This window comes from Pinus tabuliformis, chromosome 5_2 (genome assembly GCF_031772625.1).
Source record: "Pinus tabuliformis cultivar Carrire ecotype Pingquan chromosome 5_2, CPIR1, whole genome shotgun sequence".
Classification (NCBI taxonomy): Eukaryota; Viridiplantae; Streptophyta; class Pinopsida; order Pinales; family Pinaceae; genus Pinus; species Pinus tabuliformis.
The window spans coordinates 81,555,396-81,574,974 of NC_142306.1; the positions used below are offsets into that span (position 1 = coordinate 81,555,396).

The window sequence follows — 19,579 nt, forward strand, 5'->3', positions numbered from 1 at the left end:
GCTTTACAGTTTATGTATTTAATGGTGTTTTAAATCATGCATTAACACTTTCTAAACAGTGAATGAATCACATTTCAATTAAATATCTTTTTGGGATCATTTGGTATCAGAGCAGGTTGTTGTTAACTGTGATTTGGAGTGTGCATGATCACCGGGAGCAAATCAAGTCTTAGTGAAGGAGAATTTGTTGCAAGAGATCGAGAAGTTGGCTCGAGAAGGACAACTCGAGGAGAAGAGATGGCTGAAGGAGGAAGCGGTGATCATCCGTTCGGATTTGATGCTGGCTTCATAGATGCTTTCATGACCTTGCGAGCTATGTTCGAAGAAATTTATCGAGAGTTTAAGACAACAAAGTCTAAAGACAAAGAAGTACAACCATCACAATCTAGAAAAGAAGAGGAAAGCGATCAAAAAGAGCCTATCACTTCTCTCTTGAATCCATCTAAAACATTGAAAAAGCTGTTGAAGCTCGATGTTAAGTTTGAGTTACCCATGTACAATGGAGAATTTGATGCCGAGAAGCTTGACAACTGGTTCATGCAAATGGAGGTATATTATAGCATGCAACAAATCGCTAAAGATGAAGTCAAAATCAGACTAGCATCACTTCGTATAATGGGCACAACATTGATCTAGTGGCAAAGTAAGTTATAGAAAGGTACTGAGCATACTGGTAAGATTTTTCCATCATGGTTTGATTTTATTACTTCACTTAGAAAGCAATTTTATCCATTGGGATATAAGGAAAAATATTTAATAGAATTACAAGGACTAAAAGTTATGAAAGGTCAATCGGTGCAGGAATATACAGATGAGTTTCGTAAGAAGGCATTGATGTTAGGTATTCCTTTCTATAATCAAGAAAATATAATGAAATACATAGGAGGATTACCTAAGTATGTTCTCAATATTGTATTTATGTTCAGTCCTACTAACTTGGATGAAGTGGTAGTACAAGTAACTTACATTGAAGTAGGTAAGTTGGGAGTTGGGGTATCATCAGAATTGACAACCAAAATGGAGAGAAAGGGAAAAGGGAAATTGAAGAAAGTAAACTTCAGTAAAAAGGAGGTTAAAAATCTCTCTTGTAAACATTGCAAGAAAGAGGGTCATGGCGAGGATCAATGTTGACAATTGCATCCTGAAATGAAACCAAAGTGGATAAGAAAAGGGAAGCAAAAGGTTGCAGCTGCAACGAAACTATTGGACCTAGATTCAGATTTAGGTGATGAGATGTAGATCACATCATTGATTATGATTGATAAATCCGATGAAGGTAATGATTCTAACAATTCCAAAGGAAAGTTATTTCATATAAGGGTTGTTAGAAAACATACAAAGATCGACACATTGTTAGATAGTGGATCTCAATGTAACCTAATTTCAGAAAAAGTGGTTAAGCAATTGGGATTGAAAACCAAAAAAGCATCATAAACCGTATACCTTAATTTGGATGAGAAGAAATCATAAATTACGAGTAACTGAGAAATGCATGTTACGTTTGCAATAACTTCTCAATTTAAGGATAGGGTGATGTGTGATGTGGTAAAACTAGATACATGTGGGATGGTCTTGGGTAGCCCATATTTATATGATAGAAAAGTGATCTTTTACAGGGAAAATAGTCAATATCACTTGTTCAAAAAAGGAATTGAATATGTTGTACACTCTCATCATAAAAAAGCAGATAAATCTCCTTTTATAGTTGAATAGTTAAAACAAGAAGCTTATTCTAGTAAAGATGTTGTTGTACAATCTAAAGAACCTAAGCAAGAGATCATTAAAGCTAATTACAAACAAATAGCTCTGCTTAAGGAATCCAAAATTGCACATTAACAAGACTTGCAGTGTGATAAGTTGAGTTTTGTGTCAATTATAAAAGGGAAGTAGGGTATGGTTTCAACTATGTCAATACTTTCAATGTTGTTAATAGGTTTATTATTGTTTAGTGGTGCCTGGATATTAGCAGCAATTGTGAATGTAGATGTGGGTGGAAAAGGACTTGATATATTCTGCAGTTTGTGTGTTGTGATAATGATTGCATGGATGAGTAAAGTGTACAGGTTCAGAACAGAGTGGCTAGATACCGATAAAATGGGAAAATGGAACCCATATTTGTTTTATGGAACTTAAGCCTTTTGGAGGTCGAAAAGGTCTAAGCGGGGAGGAAATGATCCGAAATTGATCAAGGATATAGGAAAAGCCTAAAATTAAAAGTTATTGGATTCAAGTGGAAGTAGCATCATTTCGTAGAGCCCGTAGAAATGACTCCAATGCAACTTGAATGGGTGCATTCGACCTATGAATGAATGAGGAATTGCTTGTGGAAGTTTATGACGAAACAATGTTTTACTGCTCGACACATGGCAAAAGTACAGGTTCAACTCAGTAGCAGATCTCTAGCTTTGTTATAGTGGTAATGTCTTCAATTTGGTTACAAGGTGAAATAATGGGGTGAATGGATTAAAAAGGCGATTTCTTATTATATACATGGTGATGGCATATGTATTAAAATTTCATAGTTTAGTTTAAACCATATATTAAAAATGAAATAGGCTCATTTGATTTATTATGCACATAACATACAATAAATAAATAAATAAATATATATATATATATATATATATATATTAAATATGTAGTGGTGTAAATAAATGGTGAATGTATATTTCAAAATGGTGAAACACATATTACATAAGGTTAAACACAAATGTTACATGGTGGGTTGAATGCATATAAGTTTATTGTATAACCAAATGTGAGGAGTTTATGGTATAACCATATGGGGCATCGTCTATGGTATAGGATGGTGCGGAGTGTGAAACCATTAGTCCACGAAACCACCGCGGAGTTGGGAGCCATTTCGAAATCGCTGAATTATAACATGAAACGATAATGTTTTATGCCATGGTTCCATCGCTTCACCATGACTGCAAGAGGATAGGGCAACCTTTTCATCCACCGTGTTCACATGCCACGGGTCCAAACAACATGCACCACTCCAAGCCACGGGTCCAAACAACATGCACCGCTCCAAGCCACGGGATACCACCGTTGGAGAAGTTGTAACTATATGCTAAAGTTTGGAAACCATACAAACACACTGAAGTTTAATGTAATATGTGGTTGCCATTAATATGCCATATTTGTATAGTTTCGATACCTATGTGCATAATTTTCATTGCACCGAGAACCAAATGTAATGTTTATATGGTGCGGTTTTAAAGTATATGTTATTTTTGTAACAAAATTGAAACCAATTGTCATGTATAAAGTTTCAAGAACTTATAAAATAGTATTACATTGATTTTCCAGAGAGGAGAGTGAGCTTGGTTCCTTGAGTGGAATTGTACATTCGATGCAGCAGAAGAGTTTTAGAGTAGCTTTGAAGACTTGGAGGCGAAACTTTGCAGACTTATTTCGGGAGTTGTAAGAGGTCATTTTACGAGCTATCAGTTGTGTCAGAATTCTAAGGTCGAGTAGAACACAACTAGACCAACCAAGGATCTTGTTAATGTAACCTTGATGTATTTTTTGGTTTTTCAAGTTTTAATATAAAGGCCTCCCTGTTGAAGACTAGGCCTGGAGATTTAGTCTTTGAGATAGCCGAACTCCATTACGAATTTCTTGTGTCATTTTCTTTCACACATGTTTGTTGTTCTATTATTTTGCTACATCATTGTTATTCAGTTCTCCATGCTTTACAGTTTATGTATTTAATGGTGTTTTTAAATCATTCATTAACACTTTCTAAACAGTGGATGAATCACATTTGAATTAAAGATCTTTTTGGTATCATGTGCAGGTGCAGTTTCATCTATCTACACAAGTTGCGACCCTTGTTGTACATGTTCCTATTGCACTTCCTTCTCCTGTCTGCGTGGCTCTTGTTCCCTCCAGATTTTCTCCTTCAACTCATGCAACTCCTTCTCTGTTTCCTCCATTCTTCGTTTCTCTTTCTGCCTTTTAATGTTTCTCTTGTCGCGTTGTTGCCTATTTGTCTCTATTGCCAAAGCTGCTCGCGCACTGGTATGTTCACATCTGATGCTGGTGCTACTTCTGGTGCTCTCCAGGATGTTTCTTCGTTATCCATTCCACAGTGAGGCAGACCAGTTCATTGAGTCTGGAGGATTTGTAACAATATCTCCATGGGTCTTCCTCCACCCAATGACATGCCCCGTGGATCCAGTTAAACTGTACTCTCACGCTGCGATATTTCACAAGACAATGTAGGTCATACGGATTGTAACTTGGAAGGCCGAATGGATACTTCTTCATCTGATCTACCTCGACATCTGCATGCTTGAAACTATGTATCTCGTATAAAACAATTCGCAGCGGAAGAGCGGGCCAAGGTTCCTTCTTCTTCCGATGCAGCCTAAATATCAATCCTGCCAAGATGTGATATGATATTTCCTGCATGACAAGCTTGTCAAAGGAAAACTTCAGTAGAAAATGCAGAGACTTCTTCACGTTGTACATCCATATGAAGGTGCCAGACGGTGAGGCATACCATTCAGGTATGTCGATCAATGCCTCCATTGTTGCCTTCGACATGCAAGGTGGATGTTGTTCGAATATCATCTTGTAAACCAGGGTGACAAAATGATCGGAAAATTGTGTGATAATGCCTCTGAAGCTGCATTGGAGAAAAATTTTACAATAAGTGTTCACATAGGTCTCCACTGGTGTCCATCCCCACTTCAAGCCAGAGAACTCCTAACGGGCACAGATTGCATCCATGATGTAAGCATACATGTAGATATTTTCTTGGATACCTTTGGGTGGCTTTCAAGCCCTTGTTACCTATTCCTTCAGTTGGTGAGCCAACATGTTGGACCAGTTGCATGCTTTGCCTTCTATGGTCAGTTGGTCCAACGTGATCAACCAACTTTGTGGGAAGGTTTCCATGATTTCTTTGCCATACAGTCGACATGCAAATATGACCAAGTATTGATACACCTTCCATAGTATCTTAGTCTTGTAGACTTGGTTGGGTGTCATCCTGAATTTAGATGGCTCCTTCACCCAGTTCTTCAAAATGTCTCTGGAGTTGGCATTGCTACTGGGTATGCTGAAGGGAGTCTCCATGTTGATCACGGGCTTCAACATTTGATACATCTCATCATAATCCTTTGCCCTAAAGGTAGCGATCTCTATCCCACTGACACTGCTCAATGTCATCGTCTCAAGATCAATGTGCGAGACAATCCAATGTATCATGTTCGCACATGGGAGCACGGGATACCTGCATGCAATCCGGTACAAGCCAGACTTGTGGATGTTCACATAGACTTGGCAGTCTTCGAGGTCTTCCCCAAATGTTCCTGCAAATGCAACATTTACCTCTTGCCATTTTAGCTTGATGTCCTTGTCTAAAATCAGCTTGGTGTCTTCATAGATCAGCAGACTTGTAGACACTAGCTCAATTGCTGCTCCAATTGCACTTTTGTCAGTGTCCTTTGATCTAGCCCATTTTGAGGCCATTCATCCTGAACTGCTACGAGGCAGATGAAAACCTGCTAGATCTAGAGACAAAGCGACATGCATGTCAAGAAATCTATTAGCAAAAACCAAAGCAAATTGAGGAACAACGTGAAATATACCTGGGGATTGATTGTCAAGGATTGCGTAATTTTTCCTAGGAGGCTGGGAGACTGACTTCCATAACTATACAAATGGTAGTCTGGGCTATCTGGGGAGGCTGGCTGGCTGCTGGGATTACGAAATGTGCAATCCAGGCTAGCATGCTGGCTGCTAGAACTGCGCAATGCGCAATTTCAGCTGAAAATAGCTGCAGACCCAATGACTGCATTGTGCATTTTTTTGGGCCATTAGTCACTATCCCTTAGAATTTTGCAATGCAAGACTAGAGGATAGTCACTCGACAGAAATTTGAATTTCCTGAGAGGAAGACAAATCCTCCCCTCTCAAGATTGCGCAAGGTTGTCTTAGTGAGGCAAAGTTCGTCAACAGGTAACTGAAAGAAAATGTGGATGTGAATGCATGGAAATTCTGAGTGAATGCAAGAGTGAATGATCATGCATGCAAACAATGAATGAAATATTCAGAAAACAAAACAACATGCATGTGGGTAAAGCGAGTTGCCGAATCGGTGACTGTTCGTGAAAAATAGTTTCATGCATGCGACAACAGTGAGATGCTAACGAGAATTGAAACTTTGCTAGTACAGTATAGTATGCATGTAAACGACAACAAGCGTTCATGGAAATCAAGCAAGAAACACTCACACAAGCAAAAACACAAAAAGAGATAGAAATGTTGCAAAATACAAGTTAAGTCAACTTACCCATGAATAGTTGAGCTGGATGTGTCGAAGACTCCTAGATGTGTTGTGGGAGGTCAAAGCTCCAAGATTGATGTGAATAAGTGAGCTTTGAACCGTTAAATAAAAAATTTTGAGGCTCATGACACGCATGCCACAAATCTAGGAAAAAACGACACTTGGAGGAAAGATTCTAAAACGATCTTTACATGTAACCTCCAACTGCTAAAAATAGGTCCCTAAAATCTAGGGATGCTTTTTGCATGATTCTTTTTGTTATTCCGGGAAAAAGCAGCCCATGGATGCAAGTCAATTTTTCCTAGTCCCGGGTGGAACCGGTCAACTCAATGGCACATGCAACAGCCTGCTCAGCTACGGGGAAAAAATGTGCATTTCTAGGAGGGAGCTGGGATGGCTGCCCATAAGGTTTGTGCAATTTATGGGCTGAGTAGTTGACTGCTGCCCAAAATTGCGCAATTTCTGGGCTGAGCAGTCCTACTAGGAGGAATTACGCAATTTTCTCAGTGAAGCTTGACAGGCAGATTTGCACAATTCTAGAGCCCAGCAGGCTACCAGATAGAATCACGCAATTTCTGGAGGGAAGGTTGGTTCCCCTCCAAAATTGTGTAGTTTCTTGAGGAAGCTTCTCAGCCTATGGCTAGACCAAGTCCGGAGAAACGACCTGTGAGGGGGATGCAACAAGCTCTCATGTACAGGCTAGCAGTCTGCTAGAGAATCGCTGAAGCTTTTGTACTTTGAAAGGCAAGACATGCCGCTAAGGATGGTTGGTAGGGAGGCTCCAGAATGAAGCTAAGACAAAATTTTGGAGGGTGGTTGTAGCCGCTACAACAGAATGGTAAGATATGAGGGTTGAAATAGATTTTAAAGGAAGATACAAGATGAAACAAAATGAAATGTTAGGCTTACAATAGTCTATTATCACTATCCCCTAAATTTTTAACAAATTAAAAAGTTTCAAGCCATATTTCACCTTAGGTTTTACCTCTTGAGGTTACAAGGCATGTTGATGAGGAGAACTAGTTCTAAGACTTTTGTGTCATTGAGCTTATCCGAAATAGAGTGTTGTTGTATTTCAACTATTGTGTTGAAATACCAATGATTTTCAACCACTGATTTCTAATTGTGTGAGGCCAACTATTGATTGCTAATTGTGTGATGTTGATTGATGTATTTCACCTCAAGTTTTACCTCTTGAGGTTACAAGGCATGTTGATGAGGAGAACTAGTTTTAAGAATTTTGTGCCATTGAGCTAATCCAAAATAGAGCGTTGATGTATTTCAACTATTGTGTTGAAATACCAATGATTTTCAACCATTGATTTCTAAATGTGTGAGGCTAACTATTGATTGCTAATTGTGTGAGGTTGATTTATGTATTGAAATTGAGACAAAAATGATGAAAAATGTTGATGAATCTTTAATATGCAGGGAATATCAAAACAAGCATGTTGTTGGGCATCTTGGAAATGATGGAGTAATAACACCTGTAGAGTAACAACACTTAAAAATGATGGAGTAACAGAACCTATGAAGTAACAACACCTATGGAGTAACAAAAACCTATAGAGTAATAACATGTATAGAGTAACAACACATACAAAGTAATAACATTTGTAGAGTAATAACACTTGTGGTGTAATAGAACTTGCAAAGTAACAATTACAGAGTAATAGGCCCCCGTAGAGGAACAACACTGACAGAGTAACAACACCTACGAAGTAACAACATATGTGGAGTAAAAACACCTACAAATGGTTGTTGAAAATTCTGAGAGGATTAAGGCTAAACTTGTGTTGCATTGCCTATCCAACCATCAATCTTCAATTATTATTTGCAAAATATGAAAGGCTAGGACTAGTTTTTAATTCTTCGCAAAACCTTTATTGAAATCAAAATCATGGTACAAATCTTTCCATGTGAATGGATGTGTTGAAGTTGAGAATGGAGAGAAATCAATGGATTACCAACCATTAACGTATGTCATTAACCAATGTGAGACAATTCACCATTTATGCTAATGAGTGTCAAGGTACCTTAGTGCATCTTGGTAGGTACAAATTAAGGAGCTAAATTTGACTCCCCTAACAGGTCTAACAATTAGGGGACATTGATGTATTCCCACTATCATTAACAGGAGGATCTATCATTAATGTATGTAAGCCGCAAGGTACTAAAAGAAATCTCTAGAGTTGAACCCAAATAATGTGTTGAGGTTGATGGGTCAAGGCTCATTAGTTGGAGGGCCTTAATTCACCCCACACTATCTAACATGAGAATATATAAATATTTTAAAGATTTTAAAGGACCAACAACATGATGTAGAGATTATTGAGAACTTTGCTAACCAATAACCTGGATTTCAAGAAAAGTCGTTGTCTAACTATGTCAGTGTCCTAGTTTTCACAATTAGACCTTTTTTATCTTTGCTATTTTATTTTTTATTTATATATATTATTCTACTATAGCTAAAAGTGAAAGAATCTGTTCAAGTGCAGGGATATTTCCAACGAAGCCATGTGCATAACATAATTACAAATATACTTATATCCAAATTTGGAAAATATGATTTGAATACCAAAATATGAGGATCTAGTTGTTTGGTTGATTTGGCACCAAGAGATGTTGGATGAAGGAGAAATGTTGTGTGCTGAAAATCGCTTGGAACCAAGCTTCAATGTAATTTACATATCCCCATCTCTCTGGTTCACGAACAATTTTTGGTGTGTCCTCCTTTAGCATGCCAAGAATATCTTTCATGGCTTGCTAATATCTCTCTTGAATGCATAGAGGGTCCAGTGATAGGTATGTGTTGTTCCCTGGAGACAACCTCTGGTTATAGGAGGTTAATGCTGAGGGCAATCACAAGATTAATAAATATTTTGAAGAAAATATTAGCCTAGAGACAAAACACCCTTGAGTATAATGTCATCTTAGTATTGAATACAAACTTAATTAAATAGAAAGACCTTTACTTTAATGACTTCATATACTAAAATTTATAAATGGAAGAGGAAACAATTTAGAATAGAGTCTATCACGTTGAGCCAAAGGAATCCAATGTTTACACACTAAGAAAGCAATTTCAAATGAAACAATCAAAACAAAGGAGATGAAAGTGAGGAGGTAATGGAGCGCTCTTTAAGGATTTCTCCAAAAAAAAAACATTGGTATTCTCTATCATCTATGATAACATAAATATATCTACATCGTAGCAACCCCATGTCAAAAATTCATGTAATAAAGTTAATAAGGGGAAAATAAGACCAAGGTCATGGGACATGTATTTCACGCTGAATGTTGGTAAAAACATCCTAGTGGTTGTTCACGACAAAGGCTTTGAAAAGGCAAAGAGACGTTAATTGGAATTTTATTTATAAAAATAAAGGAAATTAGGAGAAAACAAAGGTGAAAGGTCACAGGATGCATGTGAGGAGGAAATTGAAGGAAAATAATGGAAATTGAGGAAAATAGAGGCCTCATTGATAAAAAGGATTACGAGGATTAGTTCATAACCTTTTTGGTCAGTTCAATTTTGGAGCTCTCTCTCTATTCTCTCATACTCTTGCACATTTAGAGCATTCTTGGAGCACAGTAGCATTGGAGAAAGGGAGGAAAAGAAGGACAAGGAGGCAAAGGGAAGCAAAGATCAAGCAAGGAAGAGTTGGATCAAGCGGTGACAATAATATTACTTGCAAGTATCGAGTCTCATTTATGATTTCCTCGCTAGTTTTAGCATGCATGGTACATGCATGTGTGTATTTGGTTCTTTGTTGTCATTGGCATGGGTTTTTCTAAGTGTGACCGTGGTTTTCAGCCTTGCCTTTCCATTTTCGAATAGTCATGGTGTGATGGGGTTCTTCTATTTTTTTGAGATGGATTGTTGGATGGTTTCGGAACCGGTGAGGTGGTCTCAGGAAAATTCCAAAGGCATAGGAATCTCTTTACCAATAATGACGGGATACACGATAAAGCCTGAGGGTGGAGACGAGAAAATTCCTCAATGTCTTGGTAAAGAAATCTAGAGGCATCCATGCTTGTTTAGGCCTAGTAATCCCTTAACTGGTAATGATGGGATTGCGGTAAAGCCTGGTAGTATATGTTTCTTTGTTTGGAATGTTGGCATTATGAATAATGTGTTTTCTTTGATGGAAACATACTTGATGAGTTTTATTTTTATGGCAACCTACTTAAGGAAGATGTCAACATGATGTGTCTACATGTGGCAGAGAGTTTGGCCAAATGCATAGCATTTCAGAGACCAAGGAACGATAAAGATGAAGTTTGAATAAGTATACACAGGTTCTATGAAGCAAAGTCATGTATATACGCAGGTATGAAGAATAAAAGGCGCTTACATTTTCCTCACCATGGTATTCTAAATACCAAGGGTCTTTATCATGGTATTGACCCATAGTATTGAGCCTAGCAACGGATATTTGATCCCCTCTAAGAATACCATCGAGATTAAGGATTTGACTTATGGTATTGGACAATGCCTAAGCTATGTAAGGAGATGAAGATCAAAGTACTTAGGGGCACAAGTGATGATTTTTTTATGAATATTTAGATCTGAAGAAAGTGTGCATGTAATGGGCTATTCATGAATTGCTTGATTTGTAACTAAGTATGTACTAGGAATTTGATGATGGATCAAATCTCATAGATATAAAATGACTATATTGAATAATGGATTGGTTTGATCTGCGATATTATGTCTAACACATGTTCTATTATGTATGCCGAGAGATGGGTTTGTTTTGAAGATCTGATGTAGCTATAAGTCAATAGTTGCAAATCTGTACGTGGGGTGGGATAACCTGAAAGGCATGTACATACTAGGGTTTAATGCTGGTAAGTCGCGTATCTATTCACATATGTACGGGAGCTTGATTCTTGAAAAGCATGTATACACGCAGAAGTGTTTTGTGGAAATCATGTATATAACATAGGGTCTTGTTGAATTAGATGTATGATCAGTTTATTCATTCTTGATGTGTTTTTTTTGTCTGTCAATGAAGTATTACTTGATGATATAGGTTTAATAGTGATGACGCTACTAGTTGTATGTGATTGAAGATCTATGATGGTTTTGTGATTATTTCAGAGTAATTCAGTAGTTTAGGGTGTAACTTAGTGTGTATTTCAGTACGATAGTGATTCAATTTTAGGGTTCAGTACACAAATATGTTTCATGGAAAGTGTGTATATATGTAGATATTCTTAAGAATAGTAGCCCATATAGTTTGATAAGGGTTTGCAGTGACAGAATCCAATTTCTGTGATGAACAATATGTGGATTGGTATTCTGGAAAATGGATTTACAATGATCTAACTGCTTTGGTTGTTTGAGAATAAGTGGATCTATTTGGATCTCAGTTGGTTAAGTGATTGGTTGATTTAGTTGGTTCTATGAATGAGCGATTTTTTTTAGTGATCAGTTTCAGTTTTGATATTTGGTATTGAGCTTAAATGATGGTAGTGGGTCCAGTCTGAAAATTTGATGAAAAGTGGCCTACAAGTTGTGATGTTTTGTATCAGGTGGATCTAGTGTGAACATTTATGAAACGTGGTCCACATAGGTGTTGAGGGTTGGAGCATTCAGTGAGGAAGTGGAAGCTTCCTTCCAGTGGTAGCTGGTAAATTACATCAGGGGATAGGAGTTCACTTCCGGTGGGTTCCAGTAAACAATATTAGGGGGTTGGAGCTCCCTTCTAGTAGGTGTTGGAGAATGAGAGACGATTGTAGCCTTTTGTAGGTGGGTGCCTACGTGTTGGTATAAAATCTGCGCTAATACAAGATTGTAAGAAGTTTTCCATTATAATAAAAGATGAAGACAAAGATGACAACAACGTGTTTTTCTCCCACATTGGGTTTCCACCTAAAACATTTGGTGTTCATGTGTGTTGATGTGTTGCTTATGTGTGATGGTTTATTATGTTCTTACTCCACATGGTTACTATTAAATTAATGCCTACTAAAGTACTGATATACTGGTTTAAGTTAAACAAATTATGGATTAACTGAAAAGTAAGCTAACTGGATATACATTATTTGTCTTCATAATAGCCATGTGTTTATTTCATTAATGTCACGTACATAAATTTGGATAAGAAAATAAAAGTTTTAGTAAGTTTTCAAATATTTATTCACCCCCACCCCCCTCTCAATATTTTTCCCAACAATTGGTATTGGAGCAGGTCCTTTAGAAGAAGCTTGATCGCTTGAAGGAGATCCATCAATATGATGAGAAAGAAAAGGCTTTCTTGAAGAATAGATTCAAAAAAATGTGACAGTGATATATCAGATGCAGTGACTATTATAGATGTCAGCAAATATTCAATTTTGGGAGCACCCCACTTTTTATTGATCAAGAATGAAGAAGACAGTAAAAAATAATTATCAGGTATGGGCTTTTCTTCTAATTGTGGTCCATTTCCTTGTCTATACAATAATGATAGTGATGATGACAGTGAAACAATTGAACTTGCACTCATGGGTAAAAGTGAAAGTAACCACTCTAAAGAGAAAACATATTCAAAAATGATGCCTCTAGAAGCAGAAGATTAAGTCAAGTCATAAACAATGGACAATGCAGATGTGCCTATGCTAAGCAAATATAATTATCAACAATGGAAAGAAAATATGAAGTATAATCTAATGAATATTTATGTTTGGTATCTAGTATGCAATGGCTACACCAAGGTTCCTCCATCAGACGAGGAAGTGAAAAATAACAATAAGGCTTTCAGTGACATATTTTGTAATATACCTAATTCAACATTAAATAAGGTTATGAATTATACAACTGCAAATCAAGTGTGGGATAAGCTACAAGAAATCCATGAAGAAATCCCAAAGGAATATTCCTCATCAAGGGAACTACTAGGTAATCCTATCTCTAACAATATGTCAACAAATGAACATGATAAAAAAACAATCCTTGTTATGCCAGATAGAGTTGTTGATTCAGAAGAAGACAGGTTTGAAAAAAAAAATGATCTTAGAACAAAACTTGATATTGCTTTGAAAATATTTTAAATTTTAAAAATAAGTTGCATGTATATGATAACAAAGATCATATTAAATCAATAAATGTTGTTGTGGAATCTAAACAATATTGTGAAGGTGTTGGAGCTAAGATCGTCTCTCTAAGAGAATATCTTGAAAAAATAGATAAGCGGAATGAAGAACTATTTCAAGCATTTAGAGAAAAAGAAAATGGGCTAAAAGATGAGATCCTCAAATTAAAGGAGCAAGTGGAAGTAGGAAGAAGGAAGAAGGGTTGAAGAAGGTATGAAGAAGCAATATCTAGAAAAGGAAAATCAATATCAAAGAATGGAGGTTGAGGTAAACATCCTAAAAGGTAAATTAGAAGAAAAAGATAAACATTTGCAATTTCAATATAGTACTAATATTTTGGATAATATTATTAGTAGTCAAATGTCTCCCGCAATCAAGTCTGGTCTTGGTTTTCATGAAACAATGGGACAGACTCAAGAAAAGGTTTTGATATTCTTCAGACAATTATTATTGTGCTTTCTTGTTCTGATGATTGATGGTTACAGTATGTTGATGCTATTTAGAAGTGGTTTTGGCTTTTATAAGTTGTTTATGCCTTGATGAATAAATATTGATGAATATAATTTGATGCCCTTACTGATATATAAGATAATATGATCAGATCTGACAATCAACAGTTGGCACGGGTTCAGGGGGAGAATTTTCTATGCTTCTAATAATGCATTGTTGGCATTATGTTTTCTTTATAATTCCTTTGTACATAATAATGCTTATAAATGATGATGTTTCTTATGTTGCTGAAGTTTTGAATGATGTGTCGTACTATGCTGCCTATGATGAGTTCATGGATGATACCTATATATTGCTTGAGCCACATAGTTTTTATGATGCTACTGATCAGATTTATGATGATGGAATATTGTTTTGATGATGAATATGGTACATATGTTATGAGTTAAAGGAGATAAAAAAAGATTGAGTATACAACCTCATTATTTGATGATGATAAGTGTCACTCATTACTTTTATGTTGTTGTCATTATGCCTTCAAAGATGCATAAGTTGCATATGGTGTAGTTATGGATGATGATTCCTATAGTTGTTGGCTCTCACAAGGTATATTGTTTGAGGATTGTTTCTCTTGATGGTATCAAGGATATGAATTACTAACAAAACTTGATAAATTATGGTGAGATCATAGTTTTGCTATTGGTGACTCTTCTCATTGATAAGAAGCTAGATACATACTACTATCTCTATGTCATGGGATATCATTGATGGGTGAATTAAAGATAAGGATCTTATGGATGATTAATTAAGTTTCACGTTGATGAAGTGGTGTTGGTGTGATAGTTATTCTTGCATGAAGAAAATGGGCCAAGAGAATTAGGTTACTCTAGTTCTCATGAAGACATGGTCATTAATACTACTGCTACATCTGGTAAAATGATACTTGGAGACTTAGTCAAATATTGATGATGTTAAGGAATGATGCTACTTTTCCCTATATTACTTTATGATGATATTCTTGGTTCTCACATATATTTATTGATGCTTGAAAATATATATTGCTATGCTTTGATGAACATGGATTGAGGTTCTTCCTATTAAGGGAAAGAACAAGTTGGCCTTGATGAGGTCAAGTAGATGAGTTGATAGCAGATCTCTATGGAAAATCTTATGCTGCATACTTGGTCACATGTTAATGATATTAAATCTACATTGTCCTATCTTGTAGACTGATGATGAAAATTTGCATGTTGTTGTTCATATTGTTGTTGACATATGCTTATGGTACAGATCCTATATGGTGTATGATAGTTACTTATAACTATCATGGTCTTATTAAGGTCCTTTGGTCTTGGTTATAAATGTCATATATGTCATTTAATGTAAAGACCTATGATGTAATCATTGTAAAATTCAATCATGTATGAACTATTGTAGTCAAGTCATGTAATCCCATCTTTTTGGGTGTTTGATTTAATAATGAAGTCAAATATGTAACCCCACTGTGATTGGGTGGTGGATGTAATAATTAAGTCAAATATGTAATCCCACTATGTTCGGTGGTTGATGTAAGTTTGAGTCCTTGGTGATAGGAGAACTCATATTCAGTTGAGTCATAGAGTCATGTACTTCATTGCAAATCTTTCAGAAGTTTCATTATGTGCTCAGGGGGAGCATGGTCAATATTCAGTATACATACTCAAAAGATCAAATCTACAAAGCTCATGTCAACAAAGGGAGAGAATCCTTCATTCAACATTGGTCATCCTTTTACCCTTGATGTCAAAGGCGGAGAGAATCTTGGTGTTTAGAGAATTCTTGGTATATCTACATATGTCTTTACAGGTACCTACAGGTTGTGGTGACCAAACACCAAAGTGGTTGCCATCAAGTCCAAAATGGGGAGATTGTTGGAATTATGACTAATGTGTTATCCTTGATGGAAACCTACTTGATGAGTTATCTTTTGATGACAACCTATTTCATGAAGATGTCAACAAGGTGTGTCTACATCTGACAGAGAGTTTGGTCAAAGGCATAGCAGTTTAGAGACAAAAGAATCATAAATATTAAGTTTGAAGAAGTATACGTGGGTTCTATGAAACAAAGTCGCGTACATATGCAGGTATGAAGAAGAAAAGGCATGTACAGTTTCTGCACCATGGTATTCTAAATACCAAGGGTCTTTACCATGGTATTAACCCATAGTATTGAGCCCAGCAATAGATTTTTGACCCTATCTAAGAATAACATCAAAATTTCCAAGGATTTGACCTGTGGTATTGGACAAGGCCTAAGTTGTATAAGGAAATGAAGACCAAAGTACCTAGGGGTGCAAGTGATGAATATTTTATGAATAATTAGATTCGAAGCAAGTGTGCATGTAATGGGATACTAATGAATTTGTTGATCTATAAATAAGTATGCACCTAGAATTTGATGATGGATTAGATCGCATAGATATGAAATGACTATATTGATAATGGATTGGTTTGATCTGTGATTTTATGTCTAACACGTGTTTTATTATGTATGCTGAGAGATGGGTTTGTTCTGAAGATCTGATGTAGCTATAAGTCAATAGTTACAGATCCATAAGCGAGTTTTGATAACCTAAAAGGCACATACAAACACGGGTTTAACGCTGGTAAGTCGCGTATCTATTCATAATGTACGTGGGTTTGATTTATGAAAAGCGTGTATACACGCGAACGTGTTTTGTGGAAATCACGTATAGAAGGTAGGGTTTTGTTGAATAAGATGTATGATCAGACTATTCAGTCTTGTTGTGTTTCTCTCATCTATCAATTAAGTCTTACTTGATGATCTAGGTTTAACAGTGATGATTGAATTTGAATTGTATGATTGAAGAGTGATGACGTGGCTATCATTATGTGATTGAAGATCTCTGGTGGTTCTGTGATTATTTCAGAGTAATTCAGTAGTTTAGGGTGTAACTCAGTGTGTATTTTAGTATGACAGTGATTCAGTTTCAGGGTTCAGTGTTTTGAGATCTGTACGTGGGTATCTTTCATGGAAAGTGAATATATACACTGATATGATTAAGAATAGCAGCACATATGTTTTCCTTAGGGTTTACAGTGGCAAAATTTGGTTTATGTGATGAAATGTACGTGGATTGGTATTCTAGAAAAAGGATTTACAATGATCTAACTGCTTTGGTTGTTTGAGAATAAGTTGATTGATTTGGGTCTTAGTTGGGTAAGTGATTGGTTGATTCAGTTGGTTATATGATTGAGCGGTTTGTTGCTGTGATTAGTTTTAGTTTGTATATTTGGCATTGAGATTAAATGGTGGTAGTGGGTCAAGTCTGAAAATTTGATGAAAAGTGGCCTACAAGTTTTGATGGTTTCATTGGGTGGATCTAGTGTGAAAAATTATGAAACGTGATCCTCAAAGGTGTTGAGGGTTAGAGCCTTCAATGAGGAAGTGGAAGCTTCCTTCTAGTGGTAGCTGGTAAATCAGATCAGGGGGTAGGAGCTCCCTTCTGGTGGGTGCCATAACAAGATCAGGGGGTTGGAGCTCCCTTTCGATGGTGCTGATAAATAAAATCAGGGGATTGGAGCTCCCTTCTAGTATGTGTTGGAGAATGAGAGAAGGTTGCAAAATTTTGTAGGTGGGTACCTATGTGTTGGTATGAGTCTGTGCCAATACAAGATTGTAAGAATTTTTTCACTATAATAAAAGATGAAGACAGAAATGACAATAGCGGTGGTTTTCTCCCACTTTGGGTTTCCACCTAAAAATCTTGGTGTTCATGTGTGTTGATGTGTTGCTTATGTGTAATGGTTTATTCTTTTTTTACTGCACATGGTTACTGTTTAATTAATTCTTAATGAAGTACTGATACACTCGTTTAATTCAAACAGATGATGAAGTAATTGAAAAGTAAGCTAACTGGATATACGCTAGTTATCTGCATAACAATCGCATATATATGTAGGTTTTTGTCAGTAAAGTTGTGTACATAAATCTGGATAAGTAAAGAAAAGTTTTAGTGAGTTTTAAAATACTGATTCACTCCCATCCCCTCTCAGTATTATTCCCAACATGGGCCTAGGAATCCCTTGATCAGTAATGTGGGATACACTGTAAAGCATGGTTTTATAGATGAGGGTTTTAGGCCTAGAAATCTCTTGATCAGTAATGGTGGGATACACGGTAAATTCTGAGGAATCCCTGGTTGGTGTTGTTGTGAGTCTCACATTCACACTTGGAATATGGAATAGGGTTGATTTGCTTAAAAACAAATTTGGTTCAGTCGAATCTATGGTCGGGTGGTACGTGGAAGTCCCTTGGTTGGCTTTTTCATATTTTAATAAGCGCTCTTTTCCTCTTGTATTTCTTGAGTATTTTTACTTGTTATTATTTGGCTTTGATGTTTGTTCTATCATTGCTATTATTTTGCTTATATGCTAGTTATAAGCATGGTTTCATGACAAACTTTAGCTATGTCTCTCAGCATGTTTTGATTAGTAAATGAATGGTTAATGAGTGTATGACCTAATAGATGATAATGTCGCTATTGTGAGAAGGCATCAGACCTTATTGACGATTCTTAGATAAGTATGAGATCCTATTTTTCTATATGTAATTATGATGTGTAGACTACATGCTCATCATGTGTTTCATGAAATTATTGTCATGGTTAGGCCTAGATAGGTCAAGTTATTGTCTAAGTTTTGTATGGAAGGCTTTGTCTTTGTGTCATTCATTGTTTTGGAAAGTTTCATTAAGTTTTGGGTAGTGGTCTGGAGAATAGCCCTGAAAAAGTTCCTCGGATCGCATAGTCACAGGCATAGAACTGGGTGAAAAATACCATAGTTTTTGGACCCGTGGAGGCTTATGCATGTGACTAGAGAGTTGTAGTTAAATTTAGGCAGTGTTTTCCGAGCGTCTGGGAGTCCATATTAGAGAAAAAGAAAGTTAACTCAGGGTTTGGGCACCTGGAAGGGTGGGTTAGCCCTTGGGGGTCGTGTAACACTTAAGGGAAGTTAGTAAGGCTTTGGGTTGTCGATTCCACTTCCTTAAGGTGATATAGGAGGTTGATTCATACGATAGTAACTCTTCATCACATATTTACCCTAGTGGAAAGGTGAAATTGGGTAAGTGTGGGAGGAGGGTGTTGCAAAGTGGTATGAGAGCATGGTTCAACCCTTCAACTGAATGGGAGGAATGTGGTCATTATGCATGCATGAAGGTTTTATATGTGCTTGTTATGTATGCATGGTAGTGGTCATTATTGCAGTTGTGTTGTCATGTCAAAGCTGATGAAGTTGTTGTTGGGATGTGTTTTTCATGAATGCATGTCGGTTGTATATGTATTTGTTATGCAAGTCAGTGTCTATATGTTTTTATGCATTATTATGGGCATGGTTGTCACAGATGAGGTCAGGATATGCAGTTGGTATTGTCATGCATGATGTTTTTATATTGTTATGATTATGTTTATACATGTATCATGCTAATCTGGTTGATTTTGCAAATGATATATCCTCCCCTGAACTATATTGAGGTATGTTGGTTGTGTTTATATTTGGGTTTAGTTGAAATGATATACTTGCAAGAAGAAGAGGATCAAATATGACTAGAAAGATGGTGGATTATAGTTCACGAAACTCTTCCTATAGATGATAGGAGAAACATGGTGATGAGTACTCCCCTCACATAGCAGACACTTTGAGAAGTTTGAAGGAAGAAACAAGAAGTTTCAAAGTAGAT

The 19,579-nt window shown here is 36.5% G+C and overlaps 1 pseudogene; it reads left to right on the forward strand.

Moving 5' to 3' along the window:
- The first annotated feature begins 237 nt into the window (after positions 1-237).
- The window catches only part of LOC149157637 (serine hydroxymethyltransferase 3, chloroplastic-like), a 44,571-nt pseudogene continuing 25,229 nt past the window's right edge, over positions 238-19,579 (forward strand).